Here is a 22,342-nt window from a genome sequence, read left to right as displayed (position 1 = left end):
AATGTGGGGTGACCTGAAATTGGTTATTTAAAACCACAAGAGTGAATGAGATTCTTCTGGGAAAAGAGTATAGAGAAGACAAGAGGATCCTTGATGCCCTGAGAAATCTCAAAAAATAGAAGCTGAGTATAGGAAGAAGAGCCAGCACAGGAAACCTTTTTGAGTTTATTATTGTTGTTGTTATTGTTATTTGTATTGTATTTGCTCCAGGGCACTGGGGCCTTGTCTCTTTTGCTCTCTAACGAACCCTTAAGCCAAGCACTTTTTTTTTTTAACCACATTTAGATATTATGCCACAGATAAACTGAGAAAAGTGATTCAGAATGATTTATGTTTATTTGAGAAATAATATATTGATTAATCGCCAGCTTTTTCACCCCTGAAAATCCTACATGAATACTACATGAATAAATCTTTCAGGTCATCAGAGAAGCATTTTAACCCAATTATGATTTGGGGTAGAAAATAGGTTAATTGGATATTCACCTAAAGACCAAAGCAAAAAAACAGTCATTAGAAGTACTGAAGTATTCAAAATAATAACCAGATATGTGTATAAAATCTTTCTTAAGTATTCCATATCCCATCTGCATTAGCATATCCCATTTCTATATCCTGAGTAGGAGCCCAGCTGGCAGTAATGCTAATTCATCCACCTTTCATTTACTGTGTGTCATTTTACAGATGTTGAATTTTATCCATTAATTTTTTTTCATTATTTCCCCTCATATTTCAAGTGCTCTAAACCATCACATAAAGTTACAATTATACCCTCTCCTCTAGGTAATGGTTCTCAACCAGGGGAGATTTTGACCCCTGTGGGACATTTGGGAGTGTCTGGAGACAGTTTTTGGTTGTCACAACTGGGGATGGGTTGCTACTGGCAGCAAGTGGTTGGAGGACAGGGATGCTGCTCGACATCCTACAATGCACAGGACAGCTCCCCACAACAAAGAATTATCCAGCTCAAAATGTCAATAGTGCCAAGGTTCAGAAACCCTACCTACTTACCTATGGAGATGTTTATTTGTATATGTACTTATTGGGGATCAAGTCCATAGCTTTTACCAAATTCTCAAAGGGATATGACTCAAAAACGTAAGAAACATTGTCTTTAATGGATATTTCATTGAGACCACGGTGAAGCATAAGATATTAATACCTCCCTTCAATTAAAAAAATCACCTCTGTACTTAGGAAGATTTATCTCTGCCAGCCAGATTTCACTGTCCCTTTCCTGCTCTTTCATGGCTGGACAAACACAGCTCTTTGGATCTTTCTCCTTTAGGTCCTCCCTGTTCCTCAACCCTCTCCTATTAGCCAGGTTAATACAATTATGATTAGGACGCCTATCTTGCTTTCTTTAGACACACCCAGTTTATTTGATCAATGTCCATTTATTCAATGCCTCCTAGATTTAACACACTGCTAGGCACTGGGCATATAGTGATGATAACAATAGGGTCCCTGCCCTCATGGAGCTTACAATTTAGTACTGGAGGAGATTAATAAAAAGTAAACGAGTAACTAAAAATTGCAATAAGGGAGAGAGTGTCTGTATGAAAAGTGAAGGTGAGAAGAGATGAAATGAGGTTGCAGAGGAAGGATGAACCAGCCAGAGCATTCCACACCTTGCTTGATTTTGTATTTTTATTCCGCCTAAAAAGCAACAGGCAGCCAACTCGTCCTGGCGATTTTAAACAATGCTGCAATATCTGTAACTCAGTCCAGGTAATTGGGGGTGTATTCCTATTCAACTAACAGTTCCTGACCACTGACAGGCAAATTTAGGAGTGTAGTCTATGCGCAAGGTGAGATCATCAAAAGCAAACTCTTCAGTAATGGGGAATGCAGAATAAAGCCAATGTCTAAAATGCTGTTTCTGGATAAATTGCAGATATAATAATCGTTGCAATCGCCATCTTGATCAGACATTGAAAGTTAGCTGCAATTGCCTGTAAAACTAAGAGAAAAACAAAACTATAACCATCGCTCAAAACACTAGCTATTCAGAATATTGTTAGCAATCAGCCTCAACTGAACAGGGATGCCCGACAAGAAATTTATAATAGGAAAGTCAGTCTTGAATCTTGAACTCACTATAAACCCAGATTTGTAATAATAACCATGTTTTGTTGCTGTTGTGGGAGTGAGGTAAACGGCGGCTAGTGAGAGAACAAAGGCTGCACGTCCCAGGTCAGGACAACCAGGCCGCCGGACTCACTGGGGACGGGAGCTGCGGGTGCACCCGGGTGGCGGGCTCCGGTGCGTGACCCTCGCCGCGGCGGCCCCGGCACTCCTCTCCGGCTCCGTCTCCGGCCGGCGCCGCGGAGACCTAGCAAGGAGGCACTGGTGCAGGGCCGCGGGGGCAGAGGGCCGGCCGCCGCCCGCACGAGCGAGCTACTTGTGAAACACCCTACTCCCGCGTCACCGGTCAGGACCGCGATCACGCGGCTCCCAGGGCCAGGTAATGAGGCCGCCCAGATAGAGCACGGGGCAGGGGTGGGACACCCGGCGACAGAAGGCGACGTCCCCTGCAGTTCGCCTCTCGGAGAGGCCGTCATCACCCTCAGGCCCCGCCCCTCCCGCTTATGTAATAGGTACGCGCTGCCATTGGCCCGTGCGACCGGAAAGGGCGCAGGCGCGCGAGCGGCGGGGCGGGAACGGAGGCAGCAGAGAGAAGGCGAGTAGGCGGAGGCTGCGAGGAGCTGGCGGGCGCTGGGGCGACTGGGAGAGCGGCGCGGCGTGCGCGGGCACGAGGCGCAGTGGCCTCCTCTAAGGCTGAGGCGGCGGCGAGCGCGCGCGGCGGCGGCGGGTGTGCGACGCGCGGGCTGTTGTGTTCCCGGCTCTCGTCATTCCCCTCTTTGGCGGGTGGAGGAGGCCGAAGCAGTGCTGGGCGCGCTTCTCCCTTCCGGCGACCTCCCCCGGCCCTCGCGCTGCGTAGTCTTTCAGACGCAAGACTGTCCCGGCCCGGGTGAGCGGCAGCGGGGGCGGCGCTGACGCCGCAGGACGCCCGGGAACTGGGGCGGGGGTCCGCCGGCGGGGGGCGGCGGGGACCGTGAGGTGTCACCGTGGGTCGCGAGGGGCGGCGGGGACCCGCGGCCTCCCTCGCCTCCCTGGGGGCGGCCCGGCCCGGCCCGGGTTACGGGAAGGAGGGGAAGCTCGGGCGCTTGCCAGGCTCTGCAGGTGGCCGGGTCGCGGGCCGGCGGCGGAGCGGTAACCTTACCCACTGGCGACAGCAGCTGGTCGGTTTCTCGAGGCCGGGGCTCCCCGTGGCCGAAGGGGCCGGGTTTCGGGGAGCCAAGGCCTCCAGGAGGCGCGCCGGGTAGGGGTGGGTGAGGAGTGGTGGGTAGTTGGGGGCTGGATGGCAGGAAGGGGGCCCTCGGAGGCCGGAGGCCGGAGAGGCCGGTTTGGGAAGGAAGGTGCAGCTGGGGTCGGTGAAGTGTGGGCTGAAGTAAACCTTAGTCTTGGTGCTTTCATTCCCCCACCCCCATCTCCCGGGCAAAGGATGTAGTTAAAAGATAGGGTCAGGATATTGCTCATTGCCCGGGCCTCATCATTTCGGATCGTTATAGTGATCCCAGTTCCTGGATCCAAAATCTTTTACTTCTCTTACACATTTGTTTTGGTTTTAAAAGAATCTGTAGGGCAGTACTTTCTAGTTAACTCCTACAAAAGCTAATTTTAAAAGAACTGGCTGTTCGTTCTACTACTTCCCCCTTTGCAATCCCCTGAGAAAACTAAATTAGAGTTAAGTTCAAAACTAGTGTGTAGGTATTTGTAAAGGACTCGCTGCCTTTCAGTTTGGTGCAGTTTGATTAAGGAGTAGTCATGCTTAAGATTTTATAGAAAATTTGATTGGCTTGAAAGCACGTTCTAAGTTGAGCTGTCCAAAAGCAGATGGTTTGTTCCTTTGCATTTCTGCTTTCAGAAAGGAAATCAGTGCAGTGTCCTGTCAGAAGTTAAGGCCCAACCTCATCATGCATTTTGCCTGTTTGATTTTATTTCTTTTACGTGATGTTAACCTTTCTGTCTTAAAAATAAGAAAAAGCAACTTTGCCTTTTATTATTAAAGCTCTTGTGGCTTTCCTGTTAGATGACAGTAGAATAACGGGTTAAATTATGTAATGTTATATTTTAGAAGTCCTAAATGCTAAAGTTAAAAGTAATTTTTTCTGATGACATTGTTTTGCACAGATTACTGCAAAAATATTCTGTTAAAGTAGCTAATAACTTTTTGGTATCAAAGGAACTTCTGGAATTAGTGGTCTTCCATCTTATAGGATTTTTTTTTTTAGTGTAAAACAAGGAGGTTACTTACAAAATTAATATATTAACATACATTGTGTGGGAAAGTTAGGATGCAGGAGAGGACTGAAGTAGTCTAACAAGGTACTGATACTAATACATTGAGACATTAAGAACATTATAAAACATTTGGGATACATAAGATGGAACACCAGACTGCTGACATCCAACTAATACATAAGTATCCAAACGTGTTTCAATGGGAAATAGATGCCATAACATCTGAATTTTAAAATACTGGCTGCCTTAACTTTAATAAAGGATTTGGTTTAAAAAAAAAAACAAAAAACAAGTTTGGGCTTCAAGGACTAACACAGCTGGTAATATTTACCATTGTTTTGGTGGGAGGGAGTTCTTATGTTAGGCTGGCATACTAAATATTTTTGTGATTGTTCAACTGGATCCCTAGAAAAGCGTCTATCTATATTTGATCTGACTTTCAGTTCAGTGTTTAATGTTAGTGGGAATTTGTCAAAGTGGTCTATTTTATTTTCCTTTTTTCTTTTCAGGGTGCTCAGTTATTTCTATGAACTGCTTTGGCCTCACATCCATTAACAAGTTAGATTCCAGTCAGGAAAAGCCAGCCCTAGCTTTTCTGGTGAAGTTGATAGAGATCTATTGTTTGTTCATGTCCTGCGATGATTGAAAAGTTTAAAGTTTAGTTACAGAGGTATTTAAAGCTATATATAGAAATTTCTACTTAGGATCTGATTTTAAAATGTTTAAAAAGCAGGTGAGGCTATATAGACCCTTTATGCACAGATTTAATTTGTGATGTCTAATAGAAATCTTTAATTTTAGAGAAAACATAAAAGTAACTTTTCTCAGTGACATTATTTTTACCTCTTAGGTTCACTTCAGACCATCAGTAGTTAAAAGCAGTGCCTTTCATTTTTGAACAGGTCCCTATACCCTTTTTACCAAGTTCATTCTTTCAATGGGGAATAATTTTTTTTAGTCATGTTTTATAATTTGTGTAGCAATCTGCAAAGACCAACTTCTTAGGGTTTATATAGCACAGTAGTCTCATGAAAGGCAAGTATTTAAGAGAACAGTTCTCACCTGCTCCTTTGATCGCCTTCAGAAGCATAAGTTAACAGTTTTTATTTCTCTTAAAATTGCAAGAATCTCAAGTCATGGCAGTGATTACTGGAAGGGGAAGATATACCTTTCCAAAGTGATAAAATGAAATGAATCTTGGGGGAGGAGTAACTAAATTTGTAAACTGTACCCGAATAAAAATATGATGACCTTATCAGAAAGCCGTAAATCTCATTTATGCCCTCTCTTCCCAGTCATTACCCCCTAACTACCGGAGTTACCTTTTTTGTTATAGATTATTTTGCATGTTTTAGGCTTTAAACAATATTCTTTGTATCTAGCTTCTTTCCTTTAACACTGTGAGGTCCAACCATGTTGTTACTTGTAACAATAGTTCCTTTTTCAATGCTGTATATTTTTCCATTGTATAAATATACCACAAATTATGTATACATTTTACTGTTAATGGACATTTGGGTTGTTTAGGAAATAACCACTCTGAACATTTTTGTGAATGTCTTTTGGTGTATTTGCATTTCTGTTGGATATCTACTTTGGTGTAGAATTACTAGGTTTAAGTGTAGACAGCAACCAGTTTTCCACAGTGGTTGTACCAGTTTATACTCCTCTAGCTAGCAGTGTATGTGATAATTTGAAAACCTGTACATTTTGATGGACAAATATTTCTGTAAAGCTTTAATTTTCAACTCTGAGGAAGAGTATTTATTCTTGGATTATTCTTACCAGAACAAATAAATCACACTCATGCCTCAACTTCTGTTTTTAGATATGGCTCGTGGACAGCAGAAGATTCAGTCTCAGCAGAAAAATGCCAAAAAGCAAGCTGGACAAAAGAAGAAACAAGGACATGACCAAAAGGCCGCTGCCAAAGCTGCGTTAATATATACCTGCACTGTCTGTAGGGTAAGAGGGATTAAAAGATAACTTTCCTATGGGCAGTTTTTTTTTTTAAAGATTGGGTTATATAGGTTAAAATTTTCTAACAATGGCAAAACAAATGCTTTACTTGAAAGAGATTTAAGAGCTAGTATTTAGGAATGCATCTCCATTCATCCATTCAAGAAACATTTCTTAAATGGCTTCTGTGGCCAGGCATAGTTTTCTAGGTGCTAGGGAAAAGTAGTGAACGAAACAAAGTCCCTTTCTTTATAGAGAATAAATATTAAGTTAAGGACATATAATAAACTTTGTGAGTTTTGTAAGGAAGTCATATTTACATTATTTAGTGAATACTGAAGTTGTGTAAGACACTAGTGAATATACCTCTGGTTATAGATTGACATTTTTTTTCCTCCACTAAATTCATAGTAGGATGTCTGTAAAACTATATAGGGTATATTCATGTTGAGGGCATTTACTAGAATTAATGTGTTAGCTTTGAATAATAATAGTACCAATAGTACTATTACTCTGTTGAATTCCTACCATGTATCAGACACTTTTCCAGGTGTTTTACACTCAATAATTTTATTCTCATTTTACAGATGAATAAACTGAGTCATGGAGAATAAATAATTTAAATAATTAGTACTGTTACCCAGCTTGTAAGTGGTAGAGCTGGGGTCTGAGCCAGCACTATCCCACACTCCCTCTCAAAGAAATTTTCTCAAATTCCAAGCTAGAGTCTCTTTATCACCTGTTTATTTAAGCTCACTACCCTTGAAGTTAGTGAATGGAAGTGCCAGCAGAAACATTTGGTATCAGTCTAAAAAGTATATTCCTTTTATTCTCAAGGCCCTGCCTAGATAGGATCGGTAATGCAGATGGGAAAAGATTTTGATAAGACATGATTCCTTCACTGTGGGAGTTTATTGTCTATTGAAGTTGTTACCAATGAAATAGACATTCCTAATTACATAAAAGTTCTCACTAATCTAAGAGAGAGGAAATCTATTACATTAACTGTCTTGTTCGTATTTAATTTGATATAATCAAAATAGTGAAATTGATCAGCCTCTGATTCTGTTATAAAGAGGCAAGGCAAAAACAAATTTCACTAAATTAATGATGATGAAACATCTTCACCTAAAAGTGCTACCATAAGTTAACATATTTAAAAACTCAAAACAACAAAACCCTTTTATGTTTTTTCTAATTGAATGTTCTGAAGAATAACTGAAGGTCTTTGCCTAGGAGATAGTATAATGTAGTATTTGAGAGCTGAAGTTCCTAATCTTAGGTTAAAAGAGAAGCCTTGTGCAAATTATACCCTTGGGTTTTAGTTTCCTTACCATTTAAAATGAGGATGATAGTAAGAACTAACTCAAGATTATTTTGAAAGTTCCATGAGAATTGTTAACATAGTAAGGGTTCAATAAAAATTACCTATTATTTGCTGTTAATCAGATAGGCAGAATATGTCATTCTGTGTGACCTACCTCTTCTTCATATATAAAATGTGGTAATATGTTAGGAATTTCTTTGTCAAGAGATCCCTCTTTATATGCCAGTCACTAAATGTTAGGAATTTAAAAGTGTTTTGTGGGAAGTAGAAGTGGCTCAAGTGATTGAGTTCCTGCCTACCATATGGGAGGTCCTGGGTTTGGTTCCTGGAGAAGAGAGCAAGACAGTGATCAGGTGCAACAGCAGGCGTGGTGAGCTGATGTAACAAGGAAACACAAAAAGAGGAAAGACAGAGACATAGCAAAGCAGGGATCTGAGGTGGCTCAAGTGATTGAGCACCTCTCTCCCACATGGAAGGTCCCAGGTTTGGTTCCCAATACCTCCTAAAGAGAAGATGAGCAGACACAGAGAGCACACAGCAAATGGACACAGCAGACAAGCCAGCACAAACTACAGGGGGGGGGGGGGTGTTAGATAAATAAAATAAATCTTTTTTAAAACGTATTTTGTGATAATTGTCTGTCATGAACAGGTTCATTGTAAAGCAACAGTATTTTAAAAGTTAACACATTTATTTTTCTTTCATGACTATGGTCTAACCCTCCTTTTTTGCACAATTATTTTGTTAGACACAAATGCCAGACCCTAAGACCTTCAAGCAGCACTTTGAGAGCAAGCATCCTAAGACTCCACTTCCTCCAGAATTGGCTGATGTTCAGGCATAAAGTTGTTTACAGGTAATTGAATTTTTTTTCCTTTGGTTTGTAAATGTCAGGATTGTATAAGAGAGTATAACAATCTTTTGTAATGGTGAAATCACTTGCTTTGTAGCTGAGACTTCATATTACGTCCCTTTCTTAAGTTAATGTTTAATTTTACTCTTGTTAAAAGTCCATTTCCCTAGACCATTTCCTTTCAATATGCTTTTGAAACACCAGGTTTTTACTACTGTAACCAAAAATTGAGGAATAGGTGGGGGTGGGGATAGGGGAAAAGTTGACCAACTGTGGTCCAAGAATGGAAAAGATTTGTCAGCTTAAAAAAACAATAGTAAAAGTGTTTGGAGGACTCATTCCCAGAAATGATATAGGCCAATGTCACTGAACACCTTTTTACATTAGGATATAGGGCAAAATGTAAGCTTATACTATATTAACTTTATAGTTGCTTGAAAACCATCAGTTTACACATTTCTGTGTGGTTGAATTTTGCTTGCTTTTGCTATATGGTAGTGTATGTGTGTTTGAGAATTATTTCTTTTTAAAGCCAATTCATCAAACATCTGTTGTTTATAAAATCCAGTTGGCTAATGTGACACTCTGTCAGAGACTAACTTGACAACTTAGACATGCTTTTTTAGATAGTAGCATGCATAAATTGTTACATTCACTGAAAGTTTTTCTTATGTTTTATAGGTGAATTCATTACACCTTTGACTCTTCTACTGTCTCAGACCTTAGGTAACAAACCTGCAGCTGCTTTTCTAACAAACTGTTGATCAGCAAAAATAAAGGGGCTACAGAAACACTCATTTTTATGCTGTTCCCTTTTGAGCTTCATGCAAAGACAATTCTGTGTAAAATGTACAGTTGACTCTGATTTGGAAATCTGAAATCAGTCCATCCTTGTTATAAAAATTTTTTTACAATTGTAATTATATTGATGTTCATATTGTGTAAAATAACTCATTTAATAAAGTAGTACTTTGATTTTACAACATCACAGGATAAATGGTTCTAGAAATTCTGTTCTAACTTTTCATATATTATTTGCCTTATAAAAATCTAATGAATTCATCAGTTAGAATTGCATGCGCAATTCTTATCCCCATTTCTCAGCTCAGTGGCAGATTCTTTAGTGAAACTAGAGTGTACTCATTCATTAAATTTGTCTACACAGTTTTATTGGCAGCTGATGATCTAGGTGAAAAATGACTTACTTGCTCCCTTAGTATATTGCAATTATGTGCCATTTCCTCCTTTCATCCTTTCTTGTATTTGAAGTTGGAACATTTCAACTTGTCATAAGACCTGGCTAGAGTTGTCAACCAGTTGTATCCTGGAGATAGTGCATAAATTCCTAAAGTGGTTGGCTTACAGTGAGCCCTGCTAAAAGATGAGGCTCTGAAGTATATGCCATAATGAAATCATTACACTTATTATTTAATATAAAACATGGGTGGGACAAATCACGTGACTTGGTAAAGAGCTCTCTCTTATAAATTATGCCTGAGTTTTTGGAAAGAATTCAAGTTCTTTAATTTGAAATTGAGACTCATAGTTTTTTAAGGAGTTTTGGGCAAGTTAATGATTTGGCCGGTTTTGTGAATGGATTTTGCATTAACAGGAAGATTGGAATGACTTGTGGCTGGGTTAATTCCCAGAACCCTCTTTCTGCCTTCTTTTGCAAGTTGTTGATTTTAGGAATTTACTTTATTCTGGTTCCTATAATCAAAGACTGTCTGTATAGTATGACTTCTGTCTGAACTGGAAAAGGATTAATATGGGCCAATATCCACATTTTTTTGGATAAGATGGGGAAGTATGTTGGTTTGGATGAATGGCGTCAATCCTGCCAATTTAAGGAAGACTTATTTTAGGGGGTCTTCTAATTTGTTTTTCTCAACTATTAACTTGTATGAATGAAACCATTATAATTGGGATTTACTTTCAACTCAGTTTAAATTTTAAAGTTAACGTAGTAGGAGGAACACTCAAATATTTACTGGTAATTGCTTAGAGTAGCCATCCTAATCGTGCGGATTACAAAATTTATTCTTTTTTTCTCCTGTAATTCATCACTGCATTTGTTTGTAGCTGTGCATATTCTGCCCCACTTGTTTGTCTTCAGTGTAAGTTTAAAATATAATACTTCCAAGGAAAAGCTCCAATGGTGATAGTTTCTTAGCACTTACTCTTAGTACCTTGACTTGCAAGTATACTCCTTTTGTTTCATGTGTTAAATTACCTAAGTTTCAGATTTAATATTTGTTGTTTCTTAATTTGTTGGTTACCAGAACATCAGGATTTTGCCTAATTTCTTGTGGGTATTAGAGAAGTTCTGGTTAACTTAAAATTTAAGTTTTTAAAAGTGCTTTATTTAAGTTTTGTAACATCATTTAAAAAAAACATTTACAAGCTTTGGTTTCCTTTTTTTTTTGTCATTTGTTTTACTAACTGTAATTAAGAATAAAAACTTTTTGTTCTTATATTTTACCCTTTTTAAATAAGCAGCTGAAGACACCATATTTAACTCTATCTCAGTAATAAGGCAATAGCTACATTTATCTTGCATAAGACATTAATTCTCATGCTTCATGTGGGAATTGTTAGTATATTTTCCTTTGTGTTTGAATTTAATCTGCTATTAAGGGAAATATAAATCTTAAATAGCCTCATTATTTAATTTGAAGATTCTTTAACAGATCACTACAAAGTTTTATTATAAAACTGTTATGGTGTCTTCAAAAACTTGATAAAATACAGAGAGAATTGGTCCATTTGTATTCTGTATTTCTATTAGTTGCCAAAAAATGGGGTTAAAATTGAACTTGTTTCCATTCTCTTCATATGGATCTCCATCCCCATGTTTAACTGACAGACTGGGGCTCAGTTGTATGCTGTAATATATTATTAAAGAAGATATTAAAGAAAACTAAACTAGTGTAATTTCTTCTACATTTTAAGAGGTTTATTATATTACCTCTTCTTTTTTTTCTGAATTTAGAATTATCTCGAGTGTAGCTTGGTAGTTCTAAGGATGGCAAGAGATTCTGTTTCGCATTTTCTCTGCAGTCTTTGTCTATTTTGAGTTTATTGAATATTAAGAATGAAAGGAAACAGTTTGTCATTCTGATACCTTGTTATATAGAATAATAAGTATGCATTGTTGAAAGGGGGAAGTAATTGGCTATTAACATAAAAATAATGCTAAAACTAAAAATATTTGGGTCAGTTAAATTGAGTTTGGTGGATAAGTCCCTGATGACATTGACTAAGATTTGAGATAACATTTTGAATTTTATATTATGGATACTCTATCGTGAGTTAATCATGTCATAATTCAAACAAGAATTTACTACTATTACTCTTTTGCCAAAAAAAAAAAAAAAAAGCTTTTTTCCATTAACATCTGGAATTTACTGTACATATTTTAAAATGTGGTTAATGTAGAGGCCTTAGTTCCATAATATGATTAACCACAATCCAAATCATAACTGAAATAGCATATTTAAACTACTGAGCTTGAATTAATTAATTTATCTTACTGGTTTTTGTGGATTTTTATTTTTTTAATCAGAGATCTGTGTACTTTGAGTGTTTAACAATGAAGATCAACACTAGGGGGTTGTGTTTACTGTGGCTTTATATTCTGAATATTCCAGGCTAGTTTAATGTTTACCTTTAAAAAAAAAACTCAGAAAACTCTTAAGATTTAATAAAATATCCATCTACTTGACTGAGTAGATGTTTTATTAATAAAAGTTCAACCTGACATTATTAATTATGGATTACCATCTTAAACTGAAAATTTTTAAAATAGTATTTTAAAATATTCTTTGAATGAACTGTATACTAAGTTAATACCATCTTTTTTTTTGAACATCCTTTCTTTTGCTTCAACTTTAGGTGTGACTTTGTACATAGTATGACTCCAGATTTAAAATCTGCACATACAGAGCCAGACTTGAGTAGATATATCTACAGTATTAAGTAATTATGCTAAAATCATGTCACTTTATATCATTTTATGCATGCAGCATGGTTTTTCTATACGTGGCATTGTTAATAATGGCTTAGGTTTTTGTAGACCAAATAAACACCTCACTTTTTTTTTTTCCAGGAGGTATGGGGGAACAAACCCAGGACCTCATACGTAGGAAGCAGGCACTCAACCACTGAGCTACATCTGCTCCCCAGCACCTCACTTTGCCACCTTCTGTATTGTAGAATTCACGATAAGACTTGCATTTTTTATTCTGTTTTATTAAAACTTTATTTACCAAGAAGTATGCCATCATAATATTCCCCCTATAACAATGTAACAGTGTTCCAAAATGAGGTCAGTGGCTAGGGTGACATACATTCTGGTTTGTGAAAGGCAGTTTTGGTTTAAATATTAACTTAATAATAAGTATTGTAAAATACTGTGTTGTCTCAGGGTAAATCTTAATATAGCCCCCCTATATTCACAAGGTCAACCAGCTTGTAGGTCACCTGCATCAAACAACTGAGATACTTTTTAAAAGTAGGCTTTTTTTTTCTCTTCTAATACTCAGAAATTTTTACTCATTAAGTCTGGGGTAGAGCACAAGCATTTGCATTTTAACAGGTACTCCCTTACCTTTGAGAGCCACTGTTTTGTAATACGGATTTTCAAATATGTAGAGAGACCCAGTGAGAAGTAATAGCATTTGGAATAGAAAGAATACTACATTCAGAGAAGGGTGTTTTATATTCTGGCTTCATTCAAACTACTAACAAGTTCTGGGCTCTTGTTCCTTTGTTTGGAAGTTGATCTTCCAGTTCTATGAAAATGGGGCCCTTTTTACTAGAAGTATCCAAAGTTAATCTCTAGCAGGTCCTTCTCTAGTAAGTATACGTGAATAGAAATTTATCTACTGTGAAAATATTTCTGATAGTATAAAGGTAAATTCTTTGCAAAACTATAGGCTTTGCCAGGAAAGCCTATGGACTATGTTAGTGTTTATTGGCTTTCCTTATACATTAACTACCACTATAGCACTTCTAGTTTTAGAAGTGGCCCTGTTTTTTTAAAGATGCAGAATTCAGGGAGTGGATATGGCTCAAGCAGTTGAGTGCCTGCCTCCCACAGGGAGGTCCTGGGTTTGGTTCCCTGTTCCTCCTGAAAAAACAAAAACAACAAGCAAAACGAATGATAAAACTAACCCAGGAATGGTAATGTAGCTCAGTGGTTGAGCATTGGCTTCCCACATATGAGGTCCCAGGTTCAATCTCTGGCACCTCCTAAAAAAAAAAAAAAAACAACTGCTCATTGCGGAGCAGCTGTAGCTCAGTGGTTGAGCACCTGCTTCCTATGTATGAGGTCTTGGGTTCAATCCCCAGTACCTCCTAAAAAAAAAAAATTCAATGTAGTTTTGCTATTAGAGACATTATAGACTGTTGGTTGCAGCAGAGTACAAAGCAGTAGTGATAGATACAATTTCCATATTGCATAACTGAAAAAACTACAGTTGGTAAATATATATAGTCTGGTTAATTTTTAGCTTTAAACTTTAAAAATGTTTTTTTAAACATTCAAGTCAAGCATGCTTTATAATAAAAATGGGACCATGATACTGGCAAGGTTTTTTGTTTTTTAAAGCTCTTGAATCTATTTAAGAAAAATTTTTTAATTCTACTGAGATTTTATTTAAAAGTGAATTTTAGAGAACTAGATTCCAAAACTTTGAAATGCCTGTATTTAAAGGCATTTCTATACGTTGTATATTTGAGCCAAGTTATTCAGACTCTTATTCCCTGGTAATCTTTTCATCCAAAGGGCCTCTATATGAAGTGGCCAGTTGGGAGTAGAGGTATTATCTGTTGGTATCAAATACCTTTACTGGAGAAGGGAAGGGAAATGTGTGATATTGGCTACAAATTTAACAACCTCTGAGCTAATAGATTTAAAAGTTATGGTGAGTCTTTTTATTTTATTTTATACGTATCTGGTCTAGAGTGCCCATTGTCATTTTTATAAGCAATTTTGGAATAATTTTAGATTTTCAGAAAACTTGCAAAGTTAGTACAAGACAGTTCTTGTATACCTCTGACCCAATTTGTTTCCCCTAATGTTAGTCTTACCATGGTATGTTTGTTAAAAATAAACTAACATTGGTCCATTACCATTAAATAAATTCCAGTTTTTCTGTTAATGTCCTTTTTGTATTCCAGGATCCAATCCAGGATTGCCACATTATATTTAGTTGTCATTTTTCCTCAGTCTCTTCTGGTCTCTGACAGTTGCTCAGTCTTCCCCTGTATTTCATGACCCTTGACAGTTTTGAGGAGTATGGGTTAGGTATGTTGTAGAACATTTCTCAATTTGTCTGATGTTTCCCTTATGATTACTTTTGGGAAATGAGGTTTTTGAAATACCACAAAGGTGAAGCGCCTTTCTTATCGTATCTTCTCAGGTATGTGATAGTCACATGACATCATCAAGGTAGAATCTGCCAGGTTTCTCCACTGGAAAAGTTACTATTTTTCCCTTTCCTTATTTTTTTTTTCCTTTTGGAAGCAGGTCAGTAAGTCCTGCCTTTACTCAGTGGGAATGGGAAGTAAGCTCCACCTCCTAGAGGAGAAAATATCTGTTGTTTGGAATTGTTTTGTAAGGAAGATTTGTTCCTTCTACCCCATTTAATACCAGTATGGACTCATAATCCATTACTATGTTATTTGTTGTTGATACTATTCTAGGTTTGGCCATTAAGAGCTCTTTCAGATTGGTTCCTGAATCCCTTGGACGTTCCCCCCATCCATTTGTTTTTTTTGAGCATTTACTTTCAGTACTACATGATGCTCCAGACTCACTTCGTATTTTCTCTTCCTCTAGCTCTAGAATGAGTCATTTCTCCAAGGAACCCTAATTTCTTTGAATTGAAGAATAGCATTTAATAACCAAGTTTCTTTTTTTTTTTTTAAGGAAATGTTTAACTTTTTTTCCCATTAGTTAATGTCATTTCTGGGTTTAGGGAAGAACAATATGCTTATCCTATATCTTTAGAGGATGAGCTCCCTGAATGAGAGGCTTTCTACACATTACTGAACCTTTTAAATCAACGACATATTTACTGAGAATAAAATTGCTTTGTGTACTTTAAGGCATTATATGAAAGATATTAAAAAATATAACAAAGGTCTCTAATCTTTAGAAATTAAAATGCATTTTAGGGGATAATGCATATACTTAGTTATGTAATTTTAGACTATATGGTTAACTACTTGGTGTGTTTTACAGACAATAGCTTAAATAGGAACATACAGAAGGGAGGTGACTTGTGGGTTGAGGAGGTTGATCTGTGTCTGGATGCAGGAAAGGAGTAGGAGTAGATAGAGGAATTAAGATGGGGGCAGCTGAATGAGCAAAAGGTCAGGCAAGTACATAAAGTTTCTTTGAGAGAAAGTGAGTGGGCCAGCCAGAACATAAGGCTTTGTATGCGAGCCTTTGAGACTGGTGGGGGATGGGGGGGGTTAGAGCATTAGAGTGGGACCAGATTGTTCAGTATGTGCACACAGGGGTAAATAGTTCAAATATTCCTGACACCAAGGGGACCCTTTCAGGGTTTGGGGGCAGGGGAGAGAGATGTTGCAAGTATATTAGGAAGATTAATATTTATCAGTAAAATATTTTCTTGATACCATATTGATAGAAATCTTTTAATAACCTCACACCTTTCCGTGTTTTGTTTTGTGTTGGTGGTTTTTGTTTTGTTTTTTTTTACAGAGTATACTGACCATAACTTTTGATTACTTAGGTCCATATGAATGCAGATTAGCAGGCAGAGTTTTGCTCTGCTATAATGCAATGCCAACGGCTAGGATCCACAGAGATTTATTTAAGCATGTTTTCCTTTGCTCTGAATAACCCCAGACTACTGTATTTTTCTATGTGATATTTGTTGTCTTCTGCTTCATTATAAAAGTAATACATTGTCATTATACATAGAAATTTAGAGAATAAAGTTGAATTTAAAATTCATCAGTAATAACTTTTTGATGAATATTCTTTTTTTCTCTGTATTACATACACATAATTTTATTTATTGCATACTTTTATGTAGTCATATTTTGCAAATTGTGTCTGTGTACCTTCCCATTTCATATTAACAAGTGTGTATTTGTTTTCATGTTATAAACAAATTTTTGTGGCTGCATAATAATCCATTGGGTAAATTTGCTTTTGTTTTTTTAATCATTCCTACGTTGTTCAGCATATGTGAGTTCTTTCATTACCCTCATTTGAATATTACCATTTTTTCATGTATTTGGTAGTTTAAAAATGGTATCTTGTCATATAATTTGTATTTCCTTGATTTCTAGGGCATTATGAACATCTTAATTTTATTTGTCAAAAGTTATAGCTCCTATTTTGTGAATTGTCAGTGTCCTTGCCCATTTATTTGTTGGGGTCTTCTAACGATATTTAATCTGCTATCCAGGTTAAATACAGGGTTGTCAAATCCATAACCTATTTTATTCAAGAGGTAAATTGTATCTCTGCACTTCCTTGCTGGAAAATAACTATGTCAAAGGATTGTTATAAATTAATGAGTAATCATTGTTAAGCACCTATCCAATAATATGTCTCACATATATCCTCATTTTTGCCTATTTCTGCTTATATTCTTGCTTATTAATGAAATGCTTTCTTTTCTCCCCACCCAATCCCAATCACTTCCTGTGGAAATGTTACCCGTTCTTCAGGGCTTAACTCTAATACTGCTTTTTTTCATGAAGCTCAGTCCTTTTAGAAATGTACCAAATGTAGAAGAAAGGAATACACAGTAATATAAAATAAGACTGCAAACTATATTTTTAAAAATGATGTCCAGAGACTAAATTTTAGAAGGACCAAAGTTTCTGAAAAGTGGTAAAGAAAAATATGTAGTACTTGTTTCCAGTCAAGCAGCAATAACAAGGGTTGAGTGTTGGATTGCACTCCCTTATCAACTTACATATTTGCCTTGTATTTTAAAAACATGTTGTAAAAATTAAACAAACCCAATATATGGACATATGACTTAATTGCTTTTCACCTGGCCTTGATTAATTACAACTGAGGAGGCTATAGGACTATGCAGAATTAGAGATTAGTATTTCTGAGTCACTGTCAGTCTAGGAAAGTGATACTGAAGGGAAGCTGTGTAAAAGACAAGGATAGGTAATTTGTACCTTGGTTTTCAAGAACACGAGAGAATGTTGAAGAAAGTATAGAATTGTAAATTTGTGCTTTTTTTTTCCTGGTAGGTAAATATGTACATTATCTACTTACTGTAAACCTCCTTTCTCCTCAGTTGGACTTTGCTACTTGTGTACTTGTTCTTATTTCTAGTTTCTTTCCCCATCCACATTTGTATTCCCAACTTCCAGATAAATTCTCCTGAAGAACAGTTTCAGCAAGTCCCCTCTTTTAAAGCCAGTAGTGGCTCTCTATTGCCCACCAGATGAATACATACTCCTGGGCTGTGACTGGCAAATGTGACTATACAATCTGATCCCGGCATGTGTTCCAAACCTGTTCCTTTCAGCTGCTATACCTGATCTCAGGCTCAAACCAATTATTTCAGTAGCTCTTGTTACTCCTTTTCTGCCTCTTTACTGGGTGTCCTCTCTCCTCATCCATTCCTTTGAGGCCTATCTCACTTTTCCTTATGACCTCCAGTCTAATGGGATCGTTCCTTCTAATCCTCATAGCCACTTGAAATAGTCTTTCATCTTTTATCTCAATTTCAAAAGTCCTTATAGTGTTCTTGTGAATAATATTGCAAGATTTTGTATAGTTGATAGTACATTTGCATGGAGTTAAACATTCTTATTTAGATGTCTGAAAGATGTGACAACCTAATGACTTCCATGTAACAGTCCTGTCCAGGTGTGTGTGCGTGCATATGCATATGTTTGTTATCAGTACCTTTGAAGATAAAAGGGAAAGTTATATTGAGTTTACAAGATGATACCAAGCATGGAGGGAAGGTTAATAGAGAATTAAAATTCAGAAAGATTTTGGACTGAAACAAGAAACAGTTTAAATGGAATAAATGTAAATCCATTTAGGATTTGCAATATTGTATTCACAAGCCTAAAAATTACAGACAGGAACCTGACTGGCATTTTTTCTGTATAAAAGCCAATATATTAGTTTATTTTATTTTTATTTATTTCTCTCTCCTTCTCCACCCTCCCCTCCCCCCCACCCCGTTGTCTGTTCTCTGTGTCTATTTGCCGCGTCTTCTTTGTCCGCCTCTGTTGTTATCAGCGGCATGGGAATCTGTTTCTTTTTGTTGCTTTTTGTGTCAGCTCTCCATGTGTGCAGCGCCATTCCTGGGCAGGCTGTACTTTCTTTCACGCTGGGCAGCTCTCCTTACTGGGCGCACTTCTTGCACGCATCAGCACTGCGCATGGGCCAGCTGCACACAGGTCAAGGAGGCCCAGGGTTTGAACCGCAGACCTCCCATGTGGCAGACAGATGCCCTAACCACTGGGCCAAGTCCTCCACCCCCAGTATATTAGTTTATTGTAAGCTTGCTGTAAGTCAAGCATGGTTTCTTTGCTTTAAAAGGTGGGACTGCAACCTTAGTTTATGAGAATATACATTTTTAAAAAATAATTTTTTCTCCCCCTCTTCCTCCCCCTACCCTGCTGTTTTTGCTGTCTGTGTCCATTTGTGGTGTGATCTTCTGTATCTGTTTCTCTTTGTCTTCTCATCTTTCTTCTCTAGGATTCACAGAGATTCGATCCTGGGACTCCTGATGTAGAGAGAGGTTCCCTGTCAATTGTGCCACCTCAGTTCCTGGTTTCTGCTGCGTTTCACCTTGACTCTCCCCTTCATCTCTCTTTTGTTGCATCATCCTGCTGTGTGACTCAATTGCATGGGCACTCGGCTCACCGCACGGACACTTGGCTCGCCACATGGGCACTCAGCTCGCCACGCAGGCACTTGGCTCACCACGTGTGCATTGTGTTGCTGTGCAGGCACTGGCTTGTTGGGCAGGCATGCATTCTCTTTTTCTTTTTTACCAGGAGGCCCCAGGTTTGAACCTGGGTTCTCCCATATGGTTGGTAGAATCCTATCACTTGAGCATATCCACTTCCTAAGAATATACATTTTAATCACACAAAGTAATCTTCATCGATCACTACCTCTCATGAAATATGGTATTTGATTCTGGGTGAATTTGGGTTCTTTTTTTGGTTTTGGATTGTTGGAATTTAAGTGAACGTTTGCTTGGTATATTACATCCAAGAGGTGTAGAATGGTGAGTGGACTGTAAACCACCTTTCCAAGGGAGATAGAAAGTTGCTATATTGTCCCAAGGGACAGATTTGGAAGCCATGGCTAGAAATTATCTCGCTGTAAAAAAATAAGAGGTCACCTGATCATGTCTGGGACTGAGCAACAGGGTTTCTAGCACTTGGTTGAAGGATAAAGTAGATAGGCTCCAAGATCTCTAATTCTGTAATCCTGTAATGTGTCATTCAGTGCTGAGGGCACATTGTTTTGTACTATGAGCAAATTTGGTAAACAGGAAAATGGAGAAAATAATGTCTCTTCTTTTGGCTTATTTTAACATACAAACTGCTTAATCTTTGTCTTCATTTCTCACATTTTGTAAATTTTGAATGGGGAAAATATTGAGTCAGGATATCTTTATACACCTGCACTTGAGACATATCTGACTAGGATGCATCGCACTGAAATGTTCAGTAGGCTCCTTGATGTCAAACTTAATTTAGAAATGCTTTGTTTTATCATCTGGCAATGGTGGTGTAATAATATAAATATAGTATAGGCCAGAGCCATTCTTCATGTCAGTGGACTTCACACTTAAATACAAAGCTTTCAGTAAAAATATTCTTAAGTATATACTACCAGTATAAGTATTTATAAGTTATATGCATGTTCTTCTGTGGTAATTATAATGCATTCACAAAAATGGGCATTAAAATAGGATGGGATAAAAAAACATTCTAATATTTTTCTTTCCACATCCCAGTGGATCATCTTACATGCTGCATGAGACACATGCATTGCACTTTGGAGACCATGCTTTCGGGAGTAGAGCTTGTGAACTTGGTTGCCCATTTGTTTTTGAGTTAAATAGTTTCTAAGAGCTTACTGATATATATGTATGGAAATTGATTAAAAAAAAAAAAGATGTGTGAAGGACCCATACTCTGTGTTAAACATTCTGCAAAGCATATTTTAAAAGTATGACAGTGTGCCTCTAAAAAAGTAGACTGGTAAAAGGCATGTAGCAATAGTTTTTGTTTGTTTTTTGTATTTAGCATATATTTGAGTAATACATCGTGCTGGAATTTAAGAGAAGTCAAGTCTGAGATTTGCATTAATATGCATAAAGATTTTTGAAGCCTTAGAAATAGATGATATTTCTAAGGCAATATGTAGCCAAAAGAGCAAAATGACTGAGAATAAAGTGCTGGAAAGCCCTCACTTCGTGGGGCAGGTAGAGAAGGGGCTAGGAAAATGACTGAAAGAGCAGAGAAAGGGGATAGGGAGAGTAAGGATAGTACAGGCTGGCAAAAGACCCATGAGAGGAGGATTTGGGCAAAGGCTAGGTAGCCAGGGGTGGGAATTCTTCATTCTTTGAGTGCCTGCTTATACCAGACTGCAGAATAAACACTACTTCAGCCATGGTCAGCAATCCCAAATTCTTTCCTGAGGTCAAGGGAATGTTCCAAGAAAATGGAAGGGGTAGAAAGATGTATGGGCAAGGAAGAAGCATATCGAGACCACTTCCTTGAGAAGCAAGCAATGTCATGTAATAAATGTCCATACTTAGGCCATCAAGGCTTCCTTTATGGAGGTTTAAAGCTCTGGCTATTTAAAATGTTTGTAGTTTGGGAGAAGTGCTTACAGCTTAAAAAGTACTATGAGGGTGTTCAGTTTTTAGGGGCAATAAGCTTAATTTATACTTGAAATGCTGATGTAAAATACTTAACAATATAAAAGATGATTAAATATTCCATATTTAAATATAACATTTGAACCTAGCACTCTTCAGTGTTTAGTCCAATAAATAATTTATTGCTAGCATGAAAACGGCACTTCCTTGGGTCACTCATTGTCAGTTGAACAGGAAGCTGCTGACCTTGTGAAATCCTTTCTGACCAATGGTTTAAACCCTGAGATCCTTTTTTTCCTTTTAAATAAAAATGTAAGTTATTAGAAAAATTCCTAGAAGTAAAATTTCCAAGTTATACTTAAGCTTTTCCCAGGCTGTCCTTTGACAGAAGACCATTTTCCAACATGTTTTATATGAGGAAGTAGTGAGGGAGCCGTTTAGAAGCTCTGGGTTTGAGAGTTGGCCAATCAGTGTTACATTTTTGAGGCTTATTTCTTATCTCTAAAACAATATCTTCATCCCATCTCACAGAACTGTTTAAAGGATTATTTTTTTAAGATTTATTTATTTATTTCTCCCCCACCCCATTGTTTTGCACTTGCTGTCTGCTCTCTGTGTTCATCTGCGTCTGCTTGTCTTCTCTTTAGGCAGCACTGGAAATCTATCCCGGGATCTTCCAGAGTGGGAGAGAGGTTCTCAATCTCTTGCATCACCTCAGCTCCCTGGTCTGTTGTATCTCTCATTGTCTCTCTTCTGACTCTCTTTTTGTTGGCGTCATCTTGCTGTATGAGCTCTCTGCATGGGCCAGTATTCCAGCACAGGCCAGCACTCTAAAGGACTTTTTTATAAATATGTGCACGTACTTACAAAAAGTGTAAGGCACTTTGGATGTTGTGCAGTGGTTCTCTAGGGTGATATGCAGTGTACTGGTGTGTTTTCAGCTAAGAGATGTGGGGCAAGTTACTTGTTAACTAATGATCATTTTAAAGTTCCAAAGTTTGCAAACTGTTTTATGAATTA

At 37.7% G+C, this 22,342-nt stretch overlaps 1 long non-coding RNA gene across 1 annotated transcript in view; it reads left to right on the top strand.

Annotated features, from left to right (window-relative positions):
- The first annotated feature begins 9,128 nt into the window (after nt 1-9,128).
- The window catches only part of LOC131273297 (uncharacterized), a 31,527-nt gene continuing 18,313 nt past the window's right edge, over nt 9,129-22,342 (top strand). The window contains exon 1 of the long non-coding RNA XR_009180485.1: nt 9,129-22,342. This exon is cut by the window's right edge and continues 15,172 nt beyond it. This is a non-coding gene — a long non-coding RNA (uncharacterized lncRNA).

The sequence above is a fragment of the Dasypus novemcinctus genome, chromosome 14 (genome assembly GCF_030445035.2).
Source record: "Dasypus novemcinctus isolate mDasNov1 chromosome 14, mDasNov1.1.hap2, whole genome shotgun sequence".
NCBI lineage: Eukaryota > Metazoa > Chordata > Mammalia > Cingulata > Dasypodidae > Dasypus > Dasypus novemcinctus.
The sequence above is the reverse complement of the archived record's forward strand: the minus strand, read 5'-3'. Positions and strand labels throughout refer to the sequence as shown.